The sequence below is a fragment of the Pseudophryne corroboree genome, unplaced genomic scaffold, assembly GCF_028390025.1.
Source record: "Pseudophryne corroboree isolate aPseCor3 unplaced genomic scaffold, aPseCor3.hap2 scaffold_1245, whole genome shotgun sequence".
NCBI classification, from domain to species: Eukaryota; Metazoa; Chordata; class Amphibia; order Anura; family Myobatrachidae; genus Pseudophryne; species Pseudophryne corroboree.
Window position 1 is genome coordinate 137565 of NW_026967871.1, and position 25853 is coordinate 163417.

A 25853-nucleotide genomic window follows, 5' to 3' on the forward strand; every position below is an offset into this window, starting at 1 on the left:
CTTCCCAGTTGTCCACTCCCGGAATGAACACTGCTGACAGTGCTATCACATGATTCTCCGCCCAGCGAAGAATCCTTGCCACTTCCATCATTGCCCTCCTGCTTCTTGTGCCGCCCTGTCTGTTTACGTGGGCGACTGCCGTGATGTTGTCCGACTGGATCAACACCGGCTGACCCTGAAGCAGAGGTCTTGCCTGACTTAGGGCATTGTAAATGGCCCTTAGTTCCAGGATATTTATGTGAAGTGACGTTTCCATGCTTGACCACAAGCCCAGGAAATTTCTTCCCTGTGTGACTGCTCCCCAGCCTCTCAGGCTGGCATCCGTGGTCACCAGGACCCAATCCTGAATGCCGAATCTGCGGCCCTCTAGGAGATGAGCACTCTGTAACCACCACAGGAGAGACATCCTTGTCCTTGGAGACAGGGTTATCCGCTGATGCATTTGAAGATGCGATCCGGACCATTTGTCCAGCAGATCCCACTGAAAAGTTCTTGCATGGAATCTGCCGAATGGAATCGCTTCGTAAGAAGCCACCATCTTTCCCAGGACCATTGTGCATTGTACTGACACTTGGCCTGGTCTTAGGAGGTTCCTGACTATGTCGGATAACTCCTTGGCTTTCTCCTCCGGGAGAAACACCTTTTTCTGTACTGTGTCCAGAATCATCCCTAGGAACAGCAGACGTGTCGTCGGAATCAGCTGCGATTTTGGAATATTTAGAATCCATCCGTGCTGTCGTAGTACTACTTGAGATAGTGCTACTCCGACCTCTAACTGTTCTCTGGACCTTGCCTGCTTACTTTGTGCCTTCCAATGCACAATGCAAACTACAGGTAGTGCTGCAGGGCCCACACCCTTTTACTTGCCGTACAGAGCAGCTCTGGAGCTGTTACAGTGCCCAGCTGCTGCAAGAAATCAGCTTGAATGCTTCAGGGGCTGGGGCATAGCCAACATGAGCCCCACACCGAAGGAGGGTGGAGGTGTTTAATGCGAACTAGGGGTCATCCAAGCGCCGCAAAAGGCCGCCATGCCCTACACGCCTCTTTTCTCTTTTCATATGCAGACGAGGGTTGAAGCCAACTTTGACCCACTGCTTGGATGACATCACCGTATGCAAATCCATCTGCTGCAGGCCTTCCCCCAGGAATGCTTGCACTAGTTGTTGCATTTGGTTTGTTGTTTGACCCACTGCTTGGATGACATCACCGTATGCAAATCCATCTGCTGCAGGCCTTCCCCCAGGAATGCTTGCACTAGTTGTTGCATTTGGTTTGTTGTTTGGGGGTGCTTCATTATTAGGCAGCCTTCTGCCCTCCCATGTTCATCTGAAAATTTGTGTTCTCCCTGCAGTTGTTGTCCCCAGATGAGAGTTCCCTTGTGCTGCCTCAGTTGAATCTCCTTTACTTGACAGAGATGTGCCTGAGCAGCGGCCCTCCCCAGCCCTATCCCAAATCATACTTATTTTGCATAGGAGATACCATGGTCATGAAGATTGTTCTCCCAGGGTGAGGTTCATTCATTGCATTCTGGGTATGCTGACCCCTGTGATTTCCCCAAATGTGGGAAACTCGACTGCATTATTTGTGGTAGTGGGGGACTGTGTTTGTGCTTTCCTCTGGTCAGCTCTGGTAAAAGTCAGATTTATTTGTCTCAGATCTTCCTCTAGCCTTGTTCTTCTTTCGAGAGTTCCCTTGTGCTGCCTCAGTTGGATCTCCTTCACTTGACAGGGGGGTACCCGAGCAGCGACCCTCCCCAGCTCTAGCCCAACTTCTACTTACCTGGCAGGTGAGATACTATGATCATGTAGGTGCTTCTCCCAGGGCAAGGCTCACCCATTGCACTCTGGGTGTGCTGCTCCTGCGATTTCCCCAAATGTGGGAAACTTGACTGCATAATTTGTGTTTCCCCTGGTCGGCTCTCATATAATTCAGATCTCTTTGTCTCAGGTCTCTCTCCAGCCTAGTTTGCTGTCTGTTTCAACTTCTCTTTTCTTGAGCCGCTCCCTTCTATGCCCTTGCGCACTATCCTGACTTCTCCCGTCTGCTTACTTTGTGCCTTCCAATGCACAATGCAAACTACAGGTAGTGCTGCAGGGCCCACACCCTTTTACTTGCCGTTCAGAGCAGCTCTGGAGCTGTTACAGTGCCCAGCTGCTGCAAGAAATCAGCTTGAATGCTTCAGGGGCTGGGGCATAGCCAACATGAGCCCCACACCGAAGGAGGGTGGAGGTGTTTAATGCGAACTAGGGGTCATCCAAGCGCCGCAAAAGGCCGCCATGCCCTGCACGCCCCTTTTCTCTTTTCATATGCAGACGAGGGTTGAAGCCAACTTTGACCCACTGCTTGGATGACATCACCATATGCAAATCCATCTGCTGCAGGCCTTCCCCCAGGAATGCTTGTACTAGTTGTTGCATTTGGTTTGTTGTTTGGGGGTGCTTCAGTATTAGGCAGCCTTCTGCCCTCCCATGTTTATCTGGAAATATGTGTTCTCCCTGCAGTTGTTGTCCCCAGATGAGAGTTCCCTTGTGCTGCCTCAGTTGAATCTCCTTTACTTGACAGAGATGTGCCTGAGCAGCGGCCCTCCCCAGCCCTATACAAAATCATACTTATTTTGCATAGGCGATACCATGGTCATGAAGATTGTTCTCCCAGGGTGAGGTTCATTCATTGCATTCTGGGTATGCTGACCCCTGTGATTTCCCCAAATGTGGGAAACTCGACTGCATTATTTGTGGTAGTGGGGGACTGTGTTTGTGCTTTCCTCTGGACAGCTCTGGTAAAAGTCAGATTTATTTGTCTCAGATCTTCCTCTAGCCTTGTTCTTCTTTCGAGAGTTCCCTTGTGCTGCCTCAGTTGGATCTCTTTCACTTGACAGGGGGGTGCCAGAGCAGCGACCCTCCTCAGCTCTAGCCCAACTCCTACTTACCTGCCAGGTGAGATACTTTGATCATGAAGGTGCTTCTCCCAGGGCAAGGCTCACCCATTGCACTCTGGGTGTGGTGCCCCTGCGATTTCCCCAAATGTGGGAAGCTTGACTGCATAATTTGTGTTTCCCCTGGTCAGCTCTCGTATAATTCAGATCTCTTTGTCTCAGGTCTCTCTCCAGCCTAGTTTGCTGTCTGTTTCCACTTCTTTTTTCATGAGCCCCTCCCTTTTATACCCTTGTGCACTATCCTGACTTCTCCTCCTGTCTGCTTACTTTGTGCCTTCCAATGCACAATGCAAACTACAGGTAGTGCTGCAGGGCCCACACCCTTTTACTTGCCGTACAGAGCAGCTCTGGAGCTGTTACAGTGCCCAGCTGCTGCAAGAAATCAGCTTGAATGCTTCAGGGGCTGGGGCATAGCCAACATGAGCCCCACACCGAAGGAGGGTGGAGGTGTTTAATGTGAACTAGGGGTCATCCAAGCGCCGCAAAAGGCCGCCATGCCCTGCACGCCCCTTTTCTCTTTTCATATGCAGACGAGGGTTGAAGCCAACTTTGACCCACTGCTTGGATGACATCACCGTATGCAAATCCATCTGCTGCAGGCCTTCCCCCAGGAATGCTTGCACTAGTTGTTGCATTTGGTTTGTTGTTTGGGGGTGCTTCAGTATTAAGCAGCCTTCTGCCCTCCCATGTTCATCTGAAAATATGTGTTCTCCCTGCAGTTGTTGTCCCCAGATGAGAGTTCCCTTGTGCTGCCTCAGTTGAATCTCCTTTACTTGACAGAGATGTGCCTGAGCAGCGGCCCTCCCCAGCCCTATCCCAAATCATACTTATTTTGCATAGGAGATACCATGGTCATGAAGATTGTTCTCCCAGGGTGAGGTTCATTCATTGTATTCTGGGTATGCTGACCCCTGTGATTTCCCCAAATGTGGGAAACTCGACTGCATTATTTGTGGTAGTGGGGGACTGTGTTTGTGCTTTCCTCTGGTCAGCTCTGGTAAAAGTCAGATTTATTTGTCTCAGATCTTCCTCTAGCCTTGTTCTTCTTTCGAGAGTTCCCTTGTGCTGCCTCAGTTGGATCTCTTTCACTTGACAGGGGGGTGCCCGAGCAGCGACCCTCCCCAGCTCTAGCCCAACTCCTACTTACCTGCCAGGTGAGATACTATGATCATGAAGGTGCTTCTCCCAGGGCAAGGCTCACCCATTGCACTCTGATTTCCCCAAATGTGGGAAGCTTGACTGCATAATTTGTGTTTCCCCTGGTCGGCTCTCGTATAATTCAGATCTCTTTGTCTCAGGTCTCTCTCCAGCCTAATTTGCTGTCTGTTTCCACTTCTTTTTTCATGAGCCCCTCCCTTTTATACCCTTGTGCACTATCCTGACTTCTCCTCCTGTCTGCTTTCTTTGTGCCTTCCAATGCACAATGCAAACTACAGGTAGTGCTGCAGGGCCCACACCCTTTTACTTGCCGTACAGAGCAGCTCTGGAGCTGTTACAGTGCCCAGCTGCTGCAAGAAATCAGCTTGAATGCTTCAGGGGCTGGGGCATAGCCAACATGAGCCCCACACCGAAGGAGGGTGGAGGTGTTTAATGCGAACTAGGGGTCATCCAAGCGTCGCAAAAGGCCGCCATGCCCTGCACGCCCCTTTTCTCTTTTCATATGCAGACGAGGGTTGAAGCCAACTTTGACCCACTGCTTGGATGACATCACCGTATGCAAATCCATCTGCTGCAGGCCTTCCCCCAGGAATGCTTGCACTAGTTGTTGCATTTGGTTTGTTGTTTGGGGGTGCTTCAGTATTAGGCAGCCTTCTGCCCTCCCATGTTCATCTGAAAATATGTGTTCTCCCTGCAGTTGTCCCCAGATGAGAGTTCCCTTGTGCTGCCTCAGTTGAATCTCCTTTACTTGACAGAGATGTGCATGAGCAGCGGCCCTCCCCAGCCCTATCCCAAATCATACTTATTTTGCATAGGAGATACCATGGTCATGAAGATTACTCTCCCAGGGTGAGGTTCATTCATTGCATTCTGGGTATGCTGACCCCTGTGATTTCCCCAAATGTGGGAAACGCGACTGCTTTATTTGTTGGTAGTGGGGGGACTGTGTTTGTGCTTTCTTCTGGTCAGCTCTGGTAAAAGTCAGATTTCTTTGTCTCAGATCTTCCTCTAGCCTTGTTCTTCTTTCGAGAGTTCCTTTGTGCTGCCTCAGTTGGATCTCCTTCACTTGACAGGGGGGTGCCCGAGCAGCGACCCTCCCCAGTTCTTGCCCAACTCCTACTTACCTGCCAGGTGAGATACTATGATCATGAAGGTGCTTCTCCCAGGGCAAGGCTCACCCATTGCACTCTGGGTGTGCTGCCCCTGCGATTTCCCCAAATGTGGGAAACTTGACTGCATAATTTGTGTTTCCCCTGGTCGGCTCTCGTATAATTCAGATCTCTTTGTCTCAGGTCTCTCTCCAGCCTAGTTTGCTGTCTGTTTCCACTTCTCTTTTCTTGAGCCGCTCCCTTCTATGCCCTTGCGCACTATCCTGACTTCTCCCGTCTGCTTACTTTGTGCCTTCCTACGCACAATGCGAACTACAGGTAGTGCTGCAGGGCCCACACCCTTTTAGTTGCCTTACAGAGCAGCTCTGGAGCTGTTACAGTGCCCAGCTGCTGCAAGAAATCAGCTTGAATGCTTCAGGGGCTGGGGCATAGCCAACATGAGCCCCACACCGAAGGAGGGTGGAGGTGTTTAATGCGAACTAGGGGTCATCCAAGCACCGCAAAAGGCCGCCATGCCCTGCACGCCCCTTTTCTCTTTTCATATGCAGATGAGGGTTGAAGCCAACTTTGACCCACTGCTTGGATGACATCACCGTATGCAAATCTGTCTTCTGCAGAACTTACCCCAGGAATGCTTGCACTAGTTGTTGCATTTGGTTTGTTGTTTGGGGGTGCTTCAGTATTAGGCAGCCTTCTGCCCTCCCATGTTCATCTGAAAATATGTGTTCTCCCTGCAGTTGTTGTCCCCAGATGAGAGTTCCCTTGTGCTGCCTCAGTTGAATCTCCTTTACTTGACAGAGATGTGCATGAGCAGCGGCCCTCCCCAGCCCTATCCCAAATCATACTTATTTTGCATAGGAGATACCATGGTCATGAAGATTACTCTCCCAGGGTGAGGTTCATTCATTGCATTCTGGGTATGCTGACCCCTGTGATTTCCCCAAATGTGGGAAACGCGACTGCTTTATTTGTTGGTAGTGGGGGACTGTGTTTGTGTTTTCCTCTGGTCAGCTCTGGTAAAAGTCAAATTTCTTTGTCTCAGATCTTCCTCTAGCCTTGTTCTTTTTTCGAGAGTTTCCTTGTGCTGCCTCAGTTGGATCTCCTTCACTTGACAGGGGGGTGCCCGAGCAGCGACCCTCCCCAGCTCTAGCCCAACTCCTACTTACCTGCCAGGTGAGATACTATGATCATGAAGGTGCTTCTCCCAGGGCAAGGCTCACCCATTGCACTCTGGGTGTGCTGCCCCTGCGATTTCCCCAAATGTGGGAAACTTGACTGCATAATTTGTGTTTCCCCTGGTCAGGTCTCGTATAATTCAGATCTCTTTGTCTCAGGTCTCTCTCCAGCCTAGTTTGCTGTCTGTTTCAACTTCTCTTTTCTTGAGCCGCTCCCTTTTATACCCTTGTGCACTATCCTGACTTCTCCTCCTGTCTGCTTACTTTGTGCCTTCCAATGCGCAATGCAAACTACAGGTAGTGCTGCAGGGCCCACACCCTTTTACTTGCCTAACAGAACAGCTCTGGAGCTGTTACAGTGCCAAGCTGCTGCAAGAAATCAGCTTGAATGCTTCAGGGGATGGGGCATGGCCAACATGAGCCCCACACCGAAGGAGGGTGGGGGTGTTTAATGCGAACTAAGGGTCATCCAAGCGCCGCAAAAGGCCGCCATGCCCTGCATACCCCTTTTCTCTTTTCATATGCAGATGAGGGTTCCAGCCAACTTTGGCCCACTGCTTGGATGACATCACCGTATGCAATTCCGTCTTCTGCAGAACTTCCCCCAGGAATGCTTGTACTAGTTGTTGCATTTGGTTTGTTGTTTGGGGGTGCTTCAGTATTAGGCAGCCTTCTGCCCTCCCATGTTCATCTGAAAATATGTGTTCTCCCTGCAGTTGTTGTCCCCAGATGAGAGTTTCCTTGTGCTGCCTCAGTTGAATCTCCTTTACTTGACAGAGATGTGCATGAGCAGCGGCCCTCCCCAGCCCTATCCCAAATCATACTTATTTTGCATAGGAGATACCATGGTCATGAAGATTGTTCTCCCAGGGTGAGGTTCATTCATTGCATTTTGGGTATGCTGACCCCTGTGATTTCCCCAAATGTGGGAAACTCGACTGCATTATTTGTGGTAGTGGGGGACTGTGTTTGTGCTTTCCTCTGGTCAGCTCTGGAAAAAGTCAGATTTCTTTGTCTCAGATCTTCCTCTAGCCTTGTTCTTCTTTCGAGAGTTCCCTTGTGCTGCCTCAGTTGGATCTCTTTCACTTGACAGGGGGGTGCCCGAACAGCGACTTTCCCCAGCTCTAGCCCAACTCCTACTTACCTGCCAGGTGAGATACTATGATCATGAAGGTGCTTCTCCCAGGGCAAGGCTCACCCATTGCACTCTGGGTGTGCTGCCCCTGCGATTTCCCCAAATGTGGGAAACTTGACTGCATAATTTGTGTTTCCCCTGGTCGGCTCTCGTATAATTCAGATCTCTTTGTCTCAGGTCTCTCTCCAGCCTAGTTTGCTGTCTGTTTCCACTTCTCTTTTCTTCAGCCGCTCCCTTCTATACCCTTGTGCACTATCCTGACTTCTCCTCCCATCTGCTTACTTTGTGCCTTCCAATGCACAATGCAAACTACAGGTAGTGCTGCAGGGCCCACACCCTTTTACTTGCCTTACAGAGCAGCTCTGGAGCTGTTACAGTGCCCAGCTGCTGCAAGAAATCAGCTTGAATGCTTCAGGGGATGGGGCATGGCCAACATGAGCCCCACACCAAAGGAGGGTGGAGGTGTTTAATGCGAACTAGGGGTCATCCAAGCACTGCAAAAGGCCGCCATGCCCTGCACGCCCCTTTTCTCTTTTCATATGCAGATGAGGGTTGAAGCCAACTTTGACCCACTGCTTGGATGACATCACCGTATGCAAATCCGTCTTCTGCAGAACTTCCCCCAGGAATGCTAGGACTAGTTGTTGCATTTGGTTTGTTGTTTGGGGGTGCTTCAGTATTAGGCAGCCTTCTGCCCTCCCATGTTCATCTGAAAATATGTGTTCTCCCTGCAGTTGTTGTCCCCAGATGAAAGTTCCCTTGTGCTGCCTCAGTTGAATCTCCTTTACTTGACAGAGATGTGCATGAGCAGCGGCCCTCCCCAGCCCTATTCCAAATCATACTTATTTTGCATAGGAGATACCATGGTCATGAAGATTTTTCTCCCAGGGTGAGGTTCATTCATTGCATTTTGGGTATGCTGACCCCTGTGATTTCCCCAAATGTGGGAAACTTGACTGCATTATTTGTGGTAGTGGGAGACTGTGTTTGTGCTTTCCTCTGGTCAGCTCTGGTAAAAGTCAGATTTCTTTGTCTCAGATTTTCCTTTAGCCTTGTTCTTCTTTCGAGAGTTCCCTTGTGCTGCCTCAGTTGGATCTCCTTCACTTTACAGGGGGGTACCCGAGCAGCGACCCTCCCCAGCTCTAGCCCAACTCCTACTTACCTGCCAGGTGAGATACTATGATCATGAAGGTGCTTCTCCCAGGGCAAGGCTCACCCATTGTACTCTGGGTGTGCTGCTCCTGCGATTTCCCCAAATGTGGGAAACTTGACTGCATAATTTGTGTTTCCCCTGGTCGGCTCTCGTATAATTCAGATCTCTTTGTCACAGGTCTCTCTCCAGCCTAGTTTGCTGTCTGTTTCCACTTCTCTTTTCTTCAGCCGCTCCCTTCTATACCCTTGTGCACTATCCTGACTTCTCCTCCCGTCTGCTTACTTTGTGCCTTCCAATGCACAATGCAAACTACAGGTAGTGCTGCAGGGCCCACACCCTTTTACTTGCCTTACAGAGCAGCTCTGGAGCTGTTACAGTGCCCAGCTGCTGCAAGAAATCAGCTTGAATGCTTCAGGGGATGGGGCATGGCCAACATGAGCCCCACACCAAAGGAGGGTGGAGGTGTTTAATGCGAACTAGGGGTCATCCAAGCACCGCAAAAGGCCGCCATGCCCTGCACGCCCCTTTTCTCTTTTCATATGCAGATGAGGGTTGAAGCCAACTTTGACCCACTGCTTGGATGACATCACCGTATGCAAATCCGTCTTCTGCAGAACTTCCCCCAGGAATGCTTGCACTAGTTGTTGCATTTGGTTTGTTGTTTGGGGGTGCTTCAGTATTAGGCAGCCTTCTGCCCTCCCATGTTCATCTGAAAATATGTGTTCTCCCTGCAGTTGTTGTCCCAAGATGAGAGTTCCCTTGTGCTGCCTCAGTTGAATCTCCTTTACTTGACAGAGATGTGCATGAGCAGCGGCCCTCCCCAGCCCTATTCCAAATCATACTTATTTTGCATAGGAGATACCATGGTCATGAAGATTTTTCTCCCAGGGTGAGGTTCATTCATTGCATTTTGGGTATGCTGACCCCTGTGATTTCCCCAAATGTGGGAAACTTGACTGCATTATTTGTGGTAGTGGGAGACTGTGTTTGTGCTTTCCTCTGGTCAGCTCTGGTAAAAGTCAGATTTCTTTGTCTCAGATTTTCCTTTAGCCTTGTTCTTCTTTCGAGAGTTCCCTTGTGCTGCCTCAGTTGGATCTCCTTCACTTTACAGGGGGGTACCCGAGCAGCGACCCTCCCCAGCTCTAGCCCAACTCCTACTTACCTGCCAGGTGAGATACTATGATCATGAAGGTGCTTCTCCCAGGGCAAGGCTCACCCATTGTACTCTGGGTGTGCTGCTCCTGCAATTTCCCCAAATGTGGGAAACTTGACTGCATAATTTGTGTTTCCCCTGGTCGGCTCTCGTATAATTCAGATCTCTTTGTCTCAGGTCTCTCTCCAGCCTAGTTTGCTGTCTGTTTCCACTTCTCTTTTCTTCAGCCGCTCCCTTCTATACCCTTGTGCACTATCCTGACTTCTCCTCCCGTCTGCTTACTTTGTGCCTTCCAATGCACAATGCAAACTACAGGTAGTGCTGCAGGGCCCACACCCTTTTACTTGCCTTACAGAGCAGCTCTGGAGCTGTTACAGTGCCCAGCTGCTGCAAGAAATCAGCTTGAATGCTTCAGGGGCTGGGGCATAGCCAACATGAGCCCCACACCGAAGGAGGGTGGAGGTGTTTAATGCAAACTAGGGGTCAGACAAGCGCCGCAAAAGGCCACCATGCCCTGCACGCCCCTTTTCTGTTTTCATATGCAGACGAGGGTTGAAGCCAACTTTGACCCACTGCTTGGATGACATCACCATATGCAAATCCATCTGCGGCAGGCCTTCCCCCAGGAATGCTTGCACTAGTTGTTGCATTTGGTTTGTTGTTTGGGGGTGCTTCAGTATTAGGCAGCCTTCTGCCCTCCCATGTTCATCTGAAAATATGTGTTCTCCCTGCAGTTGTTGTCCCAAGATGAGAGTTCCCTTTTGCTGCCTCAGTTGAATCTCCTTTACTTGACAGAGATGTGCATGAGCAGCGGCCCTCCCCAGCCCTATTCCAAATCATACTTATTTTGCATAGGAGATACCATGGTCATGAAGATTTTTCTCCCAGGGTGAGGTTCATTCATTGCATTTTGGGTATGCTGACCCCTGTGATTTCCCCAAATGTGGGAAACTTGACTGCATTATTTGTGGTAGTGGGAGACTGTGTTTGTGCTTTCCTCTGGTCAGCTCTGGTAAAAGTCAGATTTCTTTGTCTCAGATTTTCCTTTAGCCTTGTTCTTCTTTCGAGAGTTCCCTTGTGCTGCCTCAGTTGGATCTCCTTCACTTTACAGGGGGGTACCCGAGCAGCGACCCTCCCCAGCTCTAGCCCAACTCCTACTTACCTGCCAGGTGAGATACTATGATCATGAAGGTGCTTCTCCCAGGGCAAGGCTCACCCATTGTACTCTGGGTGTGCTGCTCCTGCGATTTCCCCAAATGTGGGAAACTTGACTGCATAATTTGTGTTTCCCCTGGTCGGCTCTCGTATAATTCAGATCTCTTTGTCTCAGGTCTCTCTCCAGCCTAGTTTGCTGTCTGTTTCCACTTCTCTTTTCTTCAGCCGCTCCCTTCTATACCCTTGTGCACTATCCTGACTTCTCCTCCCGTCTGCTTACTTTGTGCCTTCCAATGCACAATGCAAACTACAGGTAGTGCTGCAGGGCCCACACCCTTTTACTTGCCTTACAGAGCAGCTCTGGAGCTGTTACAGTGCCCAGCTGCTGCAAGAAATCAGCTTGAATGCTTCAGGGGATGGGGCATGGCCAACATGAGCCCCACACCAAAGGAGGGTGGAGGTGTTTAATGCGAACTACGGGTCATCCAAGCACCGCAAAAGGCCGCCATGCCCTGCACGCCCCTTTTCTCTTTTCATATGCAGATGAGGGTTGAAGCCAACTTTGACCCACTGCTTGGATGACATCACCGTATGCAAATCCGTCTTCTGCAGAACTTCCCCCAGGAATGCTTGCACTAGTTGTTGCATTTGGTTTGTTGTTTGGGGGTGCTTCAGTATTAGGCAGCCTTCTGCCCTCCCATGTTCATCTGAAAATATGTGTTCTCCCTGCAGTTGTTGACCCAAGATGAGAGTTCCCTTGTGCTGCCTCAGTTGAATCTCCTTTACTTGACAGAGATGTGCATGAGCAGCGGCCCTCCCCAGCCCTATTCCAAATCATGCTTATTTTGCATAGGAGATACCATGGTCATGAAGATTTTTCTCCCAGGGTGATGTTCATTCATTGCATTTTGGGTATGCTGACCCCTGTGATTTCCCCAAATGTGGGAAACTTGACTGCATTATTTGTGGTAGTGGGAGACTGTGTTTGTGCTTTCCTCTGGTCAGCTCTGGTAAAAGTCAGATTTCTTTGTCTCACATTTTCCTTTAGCCTTGTTCTTCTTTCGAGAGTTCCCTTGTGCTGCCTCAGTTGGATCTCCTTCACTTTACAGGGGGGTACCCGAGCAGCGACCCTCCCCAGCTCTAGCCCAACTCCTACTTACCTGCCAGGTGAGATACTATGATCATGAAGGTGCTTCTCCCTGGGCAAGGCTCACCCATTGTACTCTGGGTGTGCTGCTCCTGCAATTTCCCCAAATGTGGGAAACTTGACTGCATAATTTGTGTTTCCCCTGGTCGGCTCTCGTATAATTCAGATCTCTCTGTCTCAGGTCTCTCTCCAGCCTAGTTTGCTGTCTGTTTCCACTTCTCTTTTCTTCAGCCGCTCCCTTCTATACCCTTGTGCACTATCCTGACTTCTCCTCCCGTCTGCTTACTTTGTGCCTTCCAATGCACAATGCAAACTACAGGTAGTGCTGCAGGGCCCACACCCTTTTACTTGCCTTACAGAGCAGCTCTGGAGCTGTTACAGTGCCCAGCTGCTGCAAGAAATCAGCTTGAATGCTTCAGGGGCTGGGGCATAGCCAACATGAGCCCCACACCGAAGGAGGGTGGAGGTGTTTAATGCAAACTAGGGGTCAGACAAGCGCCGCAAAAGGCCACCATGCCCTGCACGCCCCTTTTCTGTTTTCATATGCAGACGAGGGTTGAAGCCAACTTTGACCCACTGCTTGGATGACATCACCATATGCAAATCCATCTGCGGCAGGCCTTCCCCCAGGAATGCTTGCACTAGTTGTTGCATTTGGTTTGTTGTTTGGGGGTGCTTCAGTATTAGGCAGCCTTCTGCCCTCCCATGTTCATCTGAAAATATGTGTTCTCCCTGCAGTTGTTGTCCCCAGATGAGAGTTCCCTTGTGCTGCCTCAGTTGAATCTCCTTAACTTGACAGAGATGTGCCTGAGCAGCGGCCCACCCCAGCTCTATCCCAAATCATACTTATTTTGCATAGGAGATACCATGGTCATGAAGATTATTCTCCCAGGGTGAGGTTCATTCATTGCATTCTGGGTATGCTGACCCCTGTGATTTCCCCAAATGTGGGAAACTCGACTGCTTTATTTGTGGTAGTGGGGGACTGTGTTTGTGTTTTCCTCTGGTCAGCTCTGGTAAAAGTCAGATTTCTTTGTTTCAGATCTTCCTCTAGCCTTGTTCTTCTTTTGAGAGTTCCCTTGTGCTGCCTCAGTTGGATCTCCTTCACTTGACAGGGGGGTGCCCGAGCAGAGACCCTCCCCAGCTCTAGCCCAACTCCTACTTACCTGCCAGGTGAGATACTATGATCATGATGGTGCTTCTCCCAGGGCAAGGCTCACCCATTGCACTCTGGGTGTGCTGCCCCTGCGATTTCCCCAAATGTGGGAAACTTGACTGCATAATTTGTGTTTCCCCTGGTCGGCTCTCGTATAATTCAGATCTCTTTGTCTCAGGTCTCTCTCCAGCCTAGTTTGCTGTCTGTTTCCACTTCTCTTTTCTTCAGCCGCTCCCTTCTATACCCTTGTGCACTATCCTGACTTCTCCTCCCGTCTGCTTACTTTGTGCCTTCCAATGCACAATGCAAACTACAGGTAGTGCTGCAGGGCCCACACCCTTTTACTTGCCTTACAGAGCAGCTCTGGAGCTGTTACAGTGCCCAGCTGCTGCAAGAAATCTGCTTGAATGCTTCAGGGGATGGGGCATGGCCAACATGAGCCCCACACCAAAGGAGGGTGGAGGTGTTTAATGCGAACTAGGGGTCATCCAAGCACCGCAAAAGGCCGCCATGCCCTGCACGCCCCTTTTCTCTTTTCATATGCAGATGAGGGTTGAAGCCAACTTTGACCCACTGCTTGGATGACATCACCGTATGCAAATCCGTCTTCTGCAGAACTTCCCCCAGGAATGCTTGCACTAGTTGTTGCATTTGGTTTGTTGTTTGGGGGTGCTTCAGTATTAGGCAGCCTTCTGCCCTCCCATGTTCATCTGAAAATATGTGTTCTCCCTGCAGTTGTTGTCCCCAGATGAGAGTTCCCTTGTGCTGCCTCAGTTGAATCTCCTTTACTTGACAGAGATGTGCATGAGCAGCGGCCCTCCCCAGCCCTATTCCAAATCATACTTATTTTGCATAGGAGATACCATGGTCATGAAGATTGTTCTCCCAGGGTGAGGTTCATTCATTGCATTTTGGGTATGCTGACCCTTGTGATTTCCCCAAATGTGGGAAACTTGACTGCATTATTTGTGGTAGTGGGGGACTGTGTTTGTGCTTTCCTCTGGTCAGCTCTGGTAAAAGTCAGATTTCTTTGTCTCAGATTTTCCTCTAGCCTTGTTCTTCTTTCGAGAGTTCCCTTGTGCTGCCTCAGTTGGATCTCCTTCACTTTACAGGGGGGTACCCGAGCAGCGACCCTCCCCAGCTCTAGCCCAACTCCTACTTACCTGCCAGGTGAGATACTATGATCATGAAGGTGCTTCTCCCAGGGCAAGGCTCACCCATTGCTCTGGGTGTGCTGCTCCTGCGATTTCCCCAAATGTGGGAAACTTGACTGCATAATTTGTGTTTCCCCTGGTCGGCTCTCGTATAATTCAGATCTCTTTGTCTCAGGTCTCTCTCCAGCCTAGTTTGCTGTCTGTTTCCACTTCTCTTTTCTTGAGCCGCTCCCTTCTATGCCCTTGCGCACTATCCTGACTTCTCCTCCTGTCTGCTTACTTTGTGCCTTCCAACGCACAATGCGAACTACAGGTAGTGCTGCAGGGCCCACACCCTTTTACTTGCCTTACAGAGCAGCTCTGGAGCTGTTACAGTGCCCAGCTGCTGCAAGAAATCAGCTTGAATGCTTCAGGGGCTGGGGCATAGCCAACATGAGCCCCACACCAAAGGAGGGTGGAGGTGTTTAATGCAAACTAGGGGTCAGCCAAGCGCCGCAAAAGGCCACCATGCCCTGCACGCCCCTTTTCTCTTTTCATATGCAGACGAGGGTTGAAGCCAACTTTGACCCACTGCTTGGATGACATCACCATATGCAAATCCATCTGCGGCAGGCCTTCCCCCAGGAATGCTTGCACTAGTTGTTGCATTTGGTTTGTTGTTTGGGGGTGCTTCAGTATTAGGCAGCCTTCTGCCCTCCCATGTTCATCTGAAAATATATGTTCTCCCTGCAGTTGTTGTCCCCAGATGAGAGTTCCCTTGTGTTGCCTCAGTTAAATCTCCTTTACTTGACAGAGATGTGCATGAGCAGCGGCCCTCCCCAGCCCTATTCCAAATCATACTTATTTTGCATAGGAGATACCATGGTCATGAAGATTTTTCTCCCAGGGTGAGGTTTATTCATTGCATTTTGGGTATGCTGACCCCTGTGATTTCCCCAAATGTGGGAAACTTGACTGCATTATTTGTGGTAGTGGGAGGCTGTGTTTGTGATTTCTTCTGGTCAGCTCTGGTAAAAGTCAGATTTCTTTGTCTCAGATTTTCCTTTAGCCTTGTTCTTCTTTCGAGAGTTCCCTTGTGCTGCCTCAGTTGGATCTCCTTCACTTTACAGGGGGGTACCCGAGCAGCGACCCTCCCCAGCTCTAGCCCAACTCCTACTTACCTGCCAGGTGAGATACTATGATCATGAAGGTGCTTCTCCCAGGGCAAGGCTCACCCATTGTACTCTGGGTGTGCTGCTCCTGCGATTTCCCCAAATGTGGGAAACTTGACTGCATAATTTGTGTTTCCCCTGGTCGGCTCTCGTATAATTCAGATCTCTTTGTCTCAGGTCTCTCTCCAGCCTAGTTTGCTGTCTGTTTCCACTTCTCTTTTCTTCAGCCGCTCCCTTCTATACCCTTGTGCACTATCCTGACTTCTCCTCCCGTCTGCTTACTTTGTGCCTTCCAATGCACAATGCAAACTACAGGTAGTGCTGCAGGGCCCACACCCTTTTACTTGCCTTACAGAGCAGCTCTGGAGCTGTTACAGTGGCCAGCTGCTGCAAGAAATCAGCTTGAATGCTTCAGGGGCTGGGGCATAGCCAACATGAGCCCCACACCGAAGGAGGGTGGAGGTGTTTAATGCAAACTAGGGGTCAGTCAAGCGCCGCAAAAGGCCACCATGCCCTGCACGCCCCTTTTCTGTTTTCATATGCAGACGAGGGTTGAAGCCACCTTTGACCAACTGCTTGGATGACATCACCACAAATCCATCTGCGGCAGGCCTTCCCCCAGGAATGCTTGCACTAGTTGTTGCATTTGGTTTGTTGTTTGGGGGTGCTTCAGTATTAGGCAGCCTTCTGCTCCACCCTCCTTTGGTGTGGGGCTCATGTTGGCCATGTCCCATCCCCTGAAGCATTCAAGCAGATTTCTTGCAGCAGCTGGGCACTGTAACAGCTCCAGAGACGCTCTGTAAGGCAAGTAAAAGGGTGTGGGCCCTGCAGCACTACCTGTAGTTTGCATTGTGCATTGGAAGGCACAAAGTAAGCAGACGGGAGGAGAAGTCAGGATAGTGCACAAGGGTATAGAAGGGAGCGGCTGAAGAAAAGAGAAGTGGAAACAGACAGCAAACTAGGCTGGAGAGAGATCTGAGACAAAGATATCTGAATTATACGAGAGCCGACCAGGGGAAACACAAATTATGCAGTCAAGTTTCCCACATTTGGGGAAATCGCAGGGGCAGCACACCCAGAGTGCAATGGGTGAGCCTTGCCCTGGGAAAAGCACCTTCATGATCATAGTATCTCACCTGGCAGGTAAGTAGGAGTTGGGCTAGAGCTGGGGAGGGTCGCTGCTCGGGCACCCCCCTGTTAAGTGAAGGAGATCCAACTGAGGCAGCACAAGGGAACTCTCGAAAGAAGAACAAGGCTAAAGGAAAATCTGAAACAAAGAAATCTGACTTTTACCAGAGCTGACCAGAAGAAATCACAAACACAGCCTCCCACTACCACAAATAATGCAGTCGAGTTTCCCACATTTGGGGAAATCACAGGGGTCAGCATACCCAAAATGCAATGAATGAACCTCACCCTGGGAGAAAAATCTTCATGACCATGGTATCTCCTATGCAAAATAAGTATGATTTGGAATAGGGCTGGGGAGGGCCGCTGCTCATGCACATCTCTGTCAAGTAAAGCAGATTCAACTGAGGCAGCACAAGGGAACTCTCATCTTGGGACAACAACTGCAGGGAGAACATATATTTTCAGATGAACATGGGAGGGCAGAAGGCTGCCTAATACTGAAGCACCCCCAAACAACAAACCAAATGCAACAACTAGTGCAAGCATTCCTGGGGGAAGGCCTGCCGCAGATGGATTTGCATATGGTGATGTCATCCAAGCAGTTGGTCAAAGTTGGCTTCAACCCTCGTCTGCATATGAAAAGAGAAAAGGGGCGTGCAGGGCATGGTGGCCTTTTGCGGCGCTTGGCTGACCCCTAGTTTGCATTAAACACCTCCACCCTCCTTTGGTGTGGGGCTCATGTTGGCTATGCCCCAGCCCCTGAAGCATTCAAGCTGAATTCTTGCAGCAGCTGGGCACTGTAACAGCTCCAGAGCTGCTCTGTAAGGCAAGTAAAAGGGTGTGGGCCCTGCAGCACTACCTGTAGTTCGCAGATGGATTTGCCGCCATAGAATGCGCCTGCTGAATCGTGTTACAGATCCAGAGAGCAATAGTCTGCTTTGAAGCAGGGGTGCCAATCTTGTTGGCTGCATACAGGACAAACAGTGCTTCTGTTTTTCTGACTCTAGCCGTTCTGGCCACGTAAATTTTCAAAGCCCTGACCACATCAAGGGACTCGGAATCCTCCAAGTCACGCGTAGCCACAGGCATCACAATAGGTTGGTTCATATGAAAGGATGATTCCACTTTTAGCAGGAATTGAGGACGGGTCTGCAATTCCGCTGCCACCGCGCTACAACCCCGGCCGACGCAATTGCCGGTCTGAGTAAGGTACCAGAATGTGTGTAAATGGACTTTAGGGTAACCTCCTGCTTGCGGTCAGCAGGGTCCCTGATGGTAGCCGTATCCTGGGATGGCAGCGCTACCTTTTTGGATAAGCGTGTCAATGCTTTATCCACCCTAGGGGAGGATTCCCACCGTATCCTGTCCATTGGCGGGAAAGGATACGCCATAAGAATCCTTTTGGGAATCTGCAGCTTTTTGTCTGGAGATTCCCAAGCTTTTTCACATAATTCGTTCAACTCATGTGAGGGGGGAAAGGTTATCTCAGGTTTCTTTCCCTTATACATGTGTACCCTCGTGTCAGGGACAGGGGACTCTGTGATGTGCAAAACATCTTTTAGTGCAATAATCATATATCGAATACATTTAGCCAATTTTGGCTGTAACTTTGCATCATCGTAGTCGACACTGGAGTCAGAATCCGTGTCGGTATCTGTGTCAACTATTTGGGATAGTGGGCGCTTTTGAGACCCCGAAGGTCCCTGCGACATAGGGACAGGCATGGGTTGACTCCCTGACTGTTCCCTAGCTTCAGCTTTGTCTAATCTCTTGTGTAATAAGTTTACATTAGCACTTAAAACATTCCACATATCCATCCAGTCAGGTGTCGGCGTTGTCGATGGAGACACCACATTAATTTGCTCCTGCTCCTCTCTAGGAGAGCCTTCTACCTCAGACATGTCGACACACGTGTACCGACACACCATACACTCAGGGAATCCTCTTATCTGAGGACAGTTCCCCAACAAGGCCCTTTGGAGAGACAGAGAGAGAGAGTATGCCAGCACACACCCCAGCGCTATATGACCCAGGAAAAAAACACAATAATTTTATGTTTACCCAGTAGCGCTGTATTTCCATATATATATGCGCCTAATTATGTGCCCCCCTCTTCTTTAAGACCCTCTTTCTACCGTGGTATAAGCAGGGGAGAGTCCGTGGAGCTTCCCCTCAGCGGTGCTGTGGAGAAAATGGCGCTGGTGAGTGCTGAGGGAGAAGCCCCACCCCCTCAGCGACGGGCTTCTGTCCCGCTCAAATATAGTAAAAAAAAGGCGGGGGCTCTTATATATATATACAGTGCCTAGCTGCATATATATTTATTTTGCCAAAGAGAGGTCTATATTGCTGCCCAGGGCGTCCCCCCTGCGCCCTTCACCCTTACACTGACTGCCGTGTGAGAGGTGTATGGGAGCAATGGAGCACAGCTTTACTGCTGTGCGTTACCTCAGTGAAGATCATGAAGTCTTCCGCCGCCTCTGAAGTCTTCTTTTCTTCTCATACTCACCCGGCTTCTATCTTCCGGCTCTGCGAGGGGGACGGCGGCGCGGCGCTGGGACGGACGGCGAGGGTGAGACCTGCGTACCGATCCCTCTGGAGCTAATGCTGTACAGTAGCCTAAGAAGCAGAGCCTATCAACTCACAGAAGTAGGTGTGCATCTCTCCCCTCCGCCCCTCGATGCAGGGAGTCTGTTGCCAGCAGGCTCCCTGAAAATAAAAAAATCTAACAAATATACTTTCTGTCAGGAAACTCAGGAGAGCTCCCTGAAAAGCACCCAGTCTCCTCTGGGCACAGTAGTAAACTGAGGTCTGGAGGAGGGGCATAGAGGGAGGAGCCAGTGCACACCCAGATCTAAAGTCTTTCTTAAAGTGCCCATGTCTCCTGCGGAGCCCGTCTATCCCCCATGGTCCTTACGGAGTCCCCAGCATCCTCTAGGACGTAAGAGAAAAATTATGCTGGCAGAAAAATCCAATTGAGTGATTAAACAGCTCCAGAGCTGCTCTGTAAGGCAAGTAAAAGGGTGTGGGCCCTGCAGCACTACCTGTAGTTTGCATTGTGCATTGGAAGCCTAGTTTGCTGTCTGTTTCCACTTCTTTTTTCTTGAGCCCCTCCCGTCTATACCCTTGTGCACTATCCTGACTTCTCTTCCCGTCTGCTTACTTTGTGCCTTCCAAAGCACAATGCAAACTACAGTTAGTGCTGCAGGGCCCACACCCTTTTACTTGCCTTACAGAGCAGCTCTTGAGCTGTTACAGTGCCCAGCTGCTGCAAGAAATCAGCGTGAATGCTTCAGGGGCTGGGGCATGGCCAACATGAGCCCCACACCGAAGGAGGGTGGGGGTGTTTAATGCGAACTAGGGGTCTCGCACAATGCGAACTACAGGTAGTGCTGCAGGGCCCACACCCTTTTACTTGCCTTACAGAGCAGCTCTGGAGCTGTTACAGTGCCCAGCTGCTGCAAGAAATGTGAACTAGGGGTCATCCAAGTGCCGCAAAAGGCCGCCATGCCCTGCACGCCCCTTTTCTCTTTTCATATGCAGACGAGGGTTGAAGCCAACTTTGACCCACTGCTTGGATGACATCGCCATATGCAAATCCATCTGCTGCAGGCCTTCCCCCAGGAATGCTTGCACTAGTTGTTGCATTTGGTTTGTTGTTTGGGGGTGCTTCAGTATTAGGCAGCCTTCTGCCCTCCCATGTTCATCTGAAAATATGTGTTCTCCCTGCAGTTGTTGTCCCCAGATGAGAGTTCCCTTGTGCTGCCTCAGTTGAATCTCCTTTACTTGACAGAGATGTGCCTGAGCAGCGGCCCTCCCCAGCCCTATCCCAAATCATACTTATTTTGCATAGGAGATACCATGGTCATGAAGACTGTTCTCCCAGGGAGCGGTTCATTCATTGCATTCTGGGTATGCTGACCCCTGTGATTTCCCCAAATGTGGGAAACTCGACTGCATTATTTAATGCGAACTAGGGGTCATCCAAGCACCGCAAAAGGCCGCCATGCCCTGCATACCCCTTTTCTCTTTTCATAAGCAGACGAGGTTTGAAGCCAACTTTGACCCACTGCTTGGATGACATCACTTGCTGCCTTTCCAATGAAGCAAGTTTAATTTAATAATAGGTGAAAAACCATCCCTACAAAGGTGTTAATCAGATACTTGGCTTTGTGGACACTTTTCAGAGCACAAATTTGTTAGCATAAAATAAAGCCAGAAAATGAAGAGCTGTTTAATCACTCAATTGGATTTTTCTGCCAGCATATTTCTTTTTCTCTGCAACCCACTGCTAAATTGTGCTTCCTAGCTGTTTTTATAAAATCACTGAATCAAATCTAACTCTGATTACATCAGAGAAGGCCAGGTACCCTACACCATAACAGGGGGTTTGAAATTTTGACTTGTCTACTTAAAGATCACCAAAATCTGATAACAAGGTCAATTAAGTCTCTGGGTGGGATTGAACCACCAACCTTTTGGTTAATAGCCTTACACACTAACTGATTGCGCCACAGCAACACTTTGCAAAAGTCCATACTGACAAAGGCTAATAAGCATTCATCTAGAACGATTCCTAGAAACATTTTAAAAAGTCAATAATGTGGAGAGTTTTTGTAAGATGTTTCTTCCATCAACCAATGAAGAAACACATTGGTACTTTCCCATGATGAGTGAGTGCTTCAGGATCTTTTGCACTTACATGTGCAGCAGAGTACTGTAATGGAAGTGCTGGGTCCATAACCCAGAGGTAGGCAGATTGAAACTATCCTCTGCTATATGCATTTTTTTTTGTTAATTAAAGTAATCCAAAACTGGGATTGATATTTTTGCTCTTTTATTTTTACTTAAAGTACAATAACTTTTACCATTTTAATTTGTTTTAATAGTATATTGACAGTATTGTTTTCTTTCAAAAATCCAATTAATTTTCTTTACCCGATTATTAAAATGGTAATTGACAAAAACAAACTACATTGTCACCAGAAGAGCAATACAAAATGTACAAGTGATATATTAAAATCATCTTTCCAGCTTGAATTTCAATGATGCATTGGGGCAACGATTTTGTGAGAAACATCTTCACCCTTAAATAAAGATTTTCTTAATTCCTTACCTGTGTGCTAATTAGATATCACCTTGTTTTCATATTAAACAGACTTCCACATGAGAAAACAGCAAAGATGCAGTGGCGTTAATGTTTCCTGGTGTCAACCTGTATTATTTCCGTAGATATTGAAATGAGGATGCATCTTGCTGCCTTTCCAATGAAGCAAGTTTAATTTAGTAATAGGTGAAAAACCATCCCTACAAAGATGTTAATCAGATACTTGGCTTTGTGGACACTTTTCTGAGAACAAATTTGTTATCATAAAAATAAAGCCAGAAAATGAAGAGATGTTTAATCACTCAATTGGATTTTTCTGCCAGCATTTTTCTTTTTCTCTGCAACCCACTGCTAAATTGTGCTTCCTACCTGTTTTTTTTATAAAATCACTTAATCAAATCTAACTCTGATTACATCAGAGAAGGCCAGGTACCCTACACCATAAGAGGGGGTTTGCAATTTTGACTTGTCTACTTAAATATCACCAAAATCTGATCACAAGGTCAATTACGTCCCTGGGTGGGATTGAACCACCAACCTTTTGATAAATAGCTGAACACACTAACCGATTGCGCCACAGAGACACTTTGCAGAAAATACATACTGACAAAGACTAATAAGCATTCATCTAGAACGTTTCCTAGAAAAACTTTAAAAAGTCAATAATCTGGAGAGTTTTTGTAAGATGTTTCTTCCAGCAACCAATGAAGAAACACATTGGTACTTTCGCATGATGAGTGAGTGCTTCAGGATCTCTTGCACTTACATGTGCAGCAGAGTACTGCAATGGAAGCATGCTGGGCCCATAACCCAGAGGTAGGCAGATTGAAACTATCCTTTGCTATATGCATTATTTTTTTGTACATTAAAGTAATTCATAACTGGGATTGATATTTTAGCTTTTATTTTTACTTAAAGTACAATAACTTTTACCATTTTAATTTGTTTTAATAGTATATTGACAGTATTGTTTTCTTTCAAAAATCCAAGCCACTGCATCTTTGCTGTTTTCTCATATGGAAGTCTGTTTAATGTGAAAACAAGGTGATATCTAATTAGCACACAGGTAAGGAATTAAGAAAATCTTTATTTAAGGGTGAAGATGTTTCTCACAAAATCGTTGCCCCAATGCATCATTGAAATTCAAGCTGGAAAGATGATTTTAATATATCACTTGTACATTTTGTATTGCTCTTCTGGTGACAATGTAGTTTGTTTTTGTCAATTACCATTTTAATAATCGGGTAAAGAAAATTAATTGGATTTTTGAAAGAAAACAATACTGTCAATATACTATTAAAACAAATTAAAATGGTAAAAGTTATTGTACTTTAAGTAAAAATAAAAGCTAAAATATCAATCCCAGTTTTGGATTACTTTAATGAACAAAAAAAAATGCATATAGCAAAGGATAGTTTCAATCTGCCTACCTCTGGGTTATGGGCCCAGCATGCTTCCAGTGCAGTACTCTGCTACACATGTAAGTGCAAGAGATCCTGAAGCACTCACTCATCATGCGAAAGTACCAATGTGTTTCTTCATTGGTTGCTGGAAGAAACATCTTACAAAAACTCTCCAGATTATTGACTTTTTAAAGTTTTTCTAGGAAACGTTCTAGATGAATGCTTATTAGTCTTTGTCAGTATGTACTTTTTGCAAAGTGTCTCTGTGGCGCAATCGGTTAGTGTGTTCAGCTATTAATCAAAAGGTTGGTGGTTCAATCCCACCCAGGGACGTAATTGACCTTGTGATCAGATTTTGGTGATATTTAAGTAGACAAGTCAAAATTGCAAACCCCCTCTTATGGTGTAGGGTACCTGGCCTTCTCTGATGTAATCAGAGTTAGATTTGATTAAGTGATTTTATAAAAAAACAGCTAGGAAGCACAATTTAGCAGTGGGTTGCAGAGAAAAAGAAAAATGCTGGCAGAAAAATCCAATTGAGTGATTAAACAGCTCTTCATTTTCTGGCTTTATTTTTATGATAACAAATTTGTTCTCAGAAAAGTGTCCACAAAGCCAAGTATCTGATTAACATATTTGTAGGGATGGTTTTTCACCTATTACTAAATTAAACTTGCTTCATTGGAAAGGCAGCAAGATGCATCCTCATTTCAATATCTACTGAAATAATACAGGTTGACACCAGGAAACATTAACGCCACTGCATCCTTGCTGCTTTCTCATGTGGAAGTCTGTTTAATGTGAAAACAAGGTGATATCTAATTAGCACACAGGTAAGGAATTAAGAAAATCTTTATTTAAGGGTGAAGATGTTTCTCACAAAATCGTTGCCCCAATGCATCATTGAAATTCAAGCTGGAAAGATGATTTTAATATATCACTTGTACATTTTGTATTGCTCTTCTGGTGACAATGTAGTTTGTTTTTGTCAATTACCATTTTAATAATAGGGTAAAGAAAATTAAGTGGATTTTTGAAAGAAAACAATACTGTCAATATACTATTAAAACAAATTAAAATGGTAAAAGTTATTGTACTTTAAGTAAAAATAAAAGCTAAAATATCAATCCCAGTTTTGGATTACTTTAATGAACAAAAAAAAATGCATATAGCAAAGGATAGTTTCAATCTGCCTACCTCTGGGTTATGGGCCCAGCATGCTTCCATTGCAGTACTCTGCTGCACATGTAAGTGCAAGAGATCCTGAAGCACTCACACATCATGCGAAAGTACCAATGTGTTTCTTCATTGGTTGCTGGAAGAAACATCTTACAAAAACTCTCCAGATTATTGACTTTTTAAAGTTTTTCTAGGAAACGTTCTAGATGAATGCTTATTAGTCTTTGTCAGTATATAGTTTTTGCAAAGTGTCTCTGTGGCGCAATCGGTTAGTGTGTTCAGCTATTAATCAAAAGGTTGGTGGTTCAATCCCACCCAGGGACGTAATTGACCTTGTGATCAGATTTTGGTGATATTTAAGTAGACAAGTCAAAATTGCAAACCCCCTCTTATGGTGTAGGGTACCTGGCCTTCTCTGATGTAATCAGAGTTAGATTTGATTAAGTGATTTTATAAAAAAACAGCTAGGAAGCACAATTTAGCAGTGGGTTGCAGAGAAAAAGAAAAATGCTGGCAGAAAAATCCAATTGAGTGATTAAACAGCTCTTCATTTTCTGGCTTTATTTTTATGATAACAAATTTGTTCTCTGAAAAGTGTCCACAAAGCCAAGTATCTGATTAACATCTTTGTAGGGATGGTTTTTCACCTATTACTAAATTAAACTTGCTTCATTGGAAAGGCAGCAAGATGCATCCTCATTTCAATATCTACGGAAATAATACAGGTTGACACCAGGAAACATTAACGCCACTGCATCTTTGCTGTTTTCTCATGTGGAAGTCTGTTTAATGTGAAAACAAGGTGATATCTAATTAGCACACAGGTAAGGAATTAAGAAAATCTTTATTTAAGGGTGAAGATGTTTCTCACAAAATCGTTGCCCCAATGCATCATTGAAATTCAAGCTGGAAAGATGATTTTAATATATCACTTGTACATTTTGTATTGCTCTTCTGGTGACAATGTAGTTTGTTTTTGTCAATTACCATTTTAATAATCGGGTAAAGAAAATTAAGTGGATTTTTGAAAGAAAACAATACAGTCAATTATAAGGGCACGGTCGTGCCCTTATATTAAGGCTGAATCGAACAAACGGAATTCTCCCATAGGGAACTTCTGAGATGGGGGCATGGTGTTTGAGGGGCTACACCTCAAAACTGATTGGACGTACTGAGCTGAAATTTGGTATGGACGCGTAGAATCGTCACCCGCTGCTGCAGGACAAATTTCAGGGCAAAATAATAAAAAATGAGGAATTGGGAGTAAGCTAAATTTCCAACTGTCAGTTTTTTTCTGCCACTCCCTCTGTGGCTTTTTGACAACGTTTTCCCATAGAGTGAATGAAGATTTTTTTGGGAAGGCATAAGTCAGGATAGAGGACGAATTAAGACTTGGGGTTTGTTTTACTAGATAGAGTATGCCCCAGTGTAGTGCCTTTTGGGGTTGTGGTTTTT

The 25853-nt window shown here is 47.2% G+C and overlaps 26 non-coding genes and 2 pseudogenes across 26 annotated transcripts; 26 read left to right on the forward strand and 2 right to left on the reverse strand.

Moving 5' to 3' along the window:
* The first annotated feature begins 1455 nt into the window (after positions 1-1455).
* LOC134993133 (U1 spliceosomal RNA) lies at positions 1456-1619 on the forward strand. Its single transcript, XR_010197020.1, has one exon. It is a non-coding gene; the product is annotated as a U1 spliceosomal RNA (small nuclear RNA).
* Positions 1620-1771: 152 nt separating this feature from the next.
* On the forward strand, positions 1772-1913 carry LOC134993125 (U1 spliceosomal RNA; annotated as a pseudogene).
* A 692-nt stretch (positions 1914-2605) lies between these two features.
* On the forward strand, positions 2606-2769 carry LOC134993104 (U1 spliceosomal RNA). The gene has a single exon (XR_010196992.1). It is a non-coding gene; the product is annotated as a U1 spliceosomal RNA (small nuclear RNA).
* Positions 2770-2921: 152 nt separating this feature from the next.
* LOC134993091 (U1 spliceosomal RNA) lies at positions 2922-3084 on the forward strand. The gene has a single exon (XR_010196980.1). It is a non-coding gene; the product is annotated as a U1 spliceosomal RNA (small nuclear RNA).
* Positions 3085-3758: 674 nt separating this feature from the next.
* On the forward strand, positions 3759-3922 carry LOC134993094 (U1 spliceosomal RNA). Its single transcript, XR_010196982.1, has one exon. It is a non-coding gene; the product is annotated as a U1 spliceosomal RNA (small nuclear RNA).
* Positions 3923-4891: 969 nt separating this feature from the next.
* Positions 4892-5057, forward strand: LOC134993130 (U1 spliceosomal RNA). The gene has a single exon (XR_010197017.1). It is a non-coding gene; the product is annotated as a U1 spliceosomal RNA (small nuclear RNA).
* A 152-nt stretch (positions 5058-5209) lies between these two features.
* Positions 5210-5372, forward strand: LOC134993131 (U1 spliceosomal RNA). Its single transcript, XR_010197018.1, has one exon. It is a non-coding gene; the product is annotated as a U1 spliceosomal RNA (small nuclear RNA).
* Positions 5373-6043: 671 nt separating this feature from the next.
* On the forward strand, positions 6044-6208 carry LOC134993138 (U1 spliceosomal RNA). The gene has a single exon (XR_010197025.1). It is a non-coding gene; the product is annotated as a U1 spliceosomal RNA (small nuclear RNA).
* Positions 6209-6360: 152 nt separating this feature from the next.
* Positions 6361-6523, forward strand: LOC134993135 (U1 spliceosomal RNA). The gene has a single exon (XR_010197022.1). It is a non-coding gene; the product is annotated as a U1 spliceosomal RNA (small nuclear RNA).
* Positions 6524-7197: 674 nt separating this feature from the next.
* LOC134993088 (U1 spliceosomal RNA) lies at positions 7198-7361 on the forward strand. Its single transcript, XR_010196977.1, has one exon. It is a non-coding gene; the product is annotated as a U1 spliceosomal RNA (small nuclear RNA).
* A 152-nt stretch (positions 7362-7513) lies between these two features.
* On the forward strand, positions 7514-7676 carry LOC134993132 (U1 spliceosomal RNA). The gene has a single exon (XR_010197019.1). It is a non-coding gene; the product is annotated as a U1 spliceosomal RNA (small nuclear RNA).
* Positions 7677-8350: 674 nt separating this feature from the next.
* On the forward strand, positions 8351-8514 carry LOC134993114 (U1 spliceosomal RNA). Its single transcript, XR_010197003.1, has one exon. It is a non-coding gene; the product is annotated as a U1 spliceosomal RNA (small nuclear RNA).
* Positions 8515-8666: 152 nt separating this feature from the next.
* LOC134993142 (U1 spliceosomal RNA) lies at positions 8667-8829 on the forward strand. Its single transcript, XR_010197029.1, has one exon. It is a non-coding gene; the product is annotated as a U1 spliceosomal RNA (small nuclear RNA).
* Positions 8830-9503: 674 nt separating this feature from the next.
* LOC134993115 (U1 spliceosomal RNA) lies at positions 9504-9667 on the forward strand. The gene has a single exon (XR_010197004.1). It is a non-coding gene; the product is annotated as a U1 spliceosomal RNA (small nuclear RNA).
* A 152-nt stretch (positions 9668-9819) lies between these two features.
* Positions 9820-9982, forward strand: LOC134993140 (U1 spliceosomal RNA). Its single transcript, XR_010197027.1, has one exon. It is a non-coding gene; the product is annotated as a U1 spliceosomal RNA (small nuclear RNA).
* Positions 9983-10656: 674 nt separating this feature from the next.
* Positions 10657-10820, forward strand: LOC134993116 (U1 spliceosomal RNA). Its single transcript, XR_010197005.1, has one exon. It is a non-coding gene; the product is annotated as a U1 spliceosomal RNA (small nuclear RNA).
* Positions 10821-10972: 152 nt separating this feature from the next.
* LOC134993143 (U1 spliceosomal RNA) lies at positions 10973-11135 on the forward strand. Its single transcript, XR_010197030.1, has one exon. It is a non-coding gene; the product is annotated as a U1 spliceosomal RNA (small nuclear RNA).
* Positions 11136-11809: 674 nt separating this feature from the next.
* On the forward strand, positions 11810-11973 carry LOC134993121 (U1 spliceosomal RNA). Its single transcript, XR_010197009.1, has one exon. It is a non-coding gene; the product is annotated as a U1 spliceosomal RNA (small nuclear RNA).
* A 152-nt stretch (positions 11974-12125) lies between these two features.
* On the forward strand, positions 12126-12288 carry LOC134993136 (U1 spliceosomal RNA). Its single transcript, XR_010197023.1, has one exon. It is a non-coding gene; the product is annotated as a U1 spliceosomal RNA (small nuclear RNA).
* Positions 12289-12962: 674 nt separating this feature from the next.
* LOC134993109 (U1 spliceosomal RNA) lies at positions 12963-13126 on the forward strand. The gene has a single exon (XR_010196997.1). It is a non-coding gene; the product is annotated as a U1 spliceosomal RNA (small nuclear RNA).
* Positions 13127-13278: 152 nt separating this feature from the next.
* Positions 13279-13441, forward strand: LOC134993141 (U1 spliceosomal RNA). Its single transcript, XR_010197028.1, has one exon. It is a non-coding gene; the product is annotated as a U1 spliceosomal RNA (small nuclear RNA).
* Positions 13442-14115: 674 nt separating this feature from the next.
* Positions 14116-14279, forward strand: LOC134993105 (U1 spliceosomal RNA). The gene has a single exon (XR_010196993.1). It is a non-coding gene; the product is annotated as a U1 spliceosomal RNA (small nuclear RNA).
* A 152-nt stretch (positions 14280-14431) lies between these two features.
* On the forward strand, positions 14432-14592 carry LOC134993090 (U1 spliceosomal RNA). The gene has a single exon (XR_010196979.1). It is a non-coding gene; the product is annotated as a U1 spliceosomal RNA (small nuclear RNA).
* A 674-nt stretch (positions 14593-15266) lies between these two features.
* On the forward strand, positions 15267-15430 carry LOC134993117 (U1 spliceosomal RNA). Its single transcript, XR_010197006.1, has one exon. It is a non-coding gene; the product is annotated as a U1 spliceosomal RNA (small nuclear RNA).
* A 152-nt stretch (positions 15431-15582) lies between these two features.
* On the forward strand, positions 15583-15745 carry LOC134993145 (U1 spliceosomal RNA). The gene has a single exon (XR_010197032.1). It is a non-coding gene; the product is annotated as a U1 spliceosomal RNA (small nuclear RNA).
* An 824-nt stretch (positions 15746-16569) lies between these two features.
* LOC134993139 (U1 spliceosomal RNA) lies at positions 16570-16732 on the reverse strand. Its single transcript, XR_010197026.1, has one exon. It is a non-coding gene; the product is annotated as a U1 spliceosomal RNA (small nuclear RNA).
* Positions 16733-16884: 152 nt separating this feature from the next.
* LOC134993118 (U1 spliceosomal RNA) lies at positions 16885-17048 on the reverse strand. Its single transcript, XR_010197007.1, has one exon. It is a non-coding gene; the product is annotated as a U1 spliceosomal RNA (small nuclear RNA).
* Positions 17049-20545: 3497 nt separating this feature from the next.
* Positions 20546-20724, forward strand: LOC134993092 (U1 spliceosomal RNA; annotated as a pseudogene).
* Positions 20725-25853: the final 5129 nt, after the last annotated feature.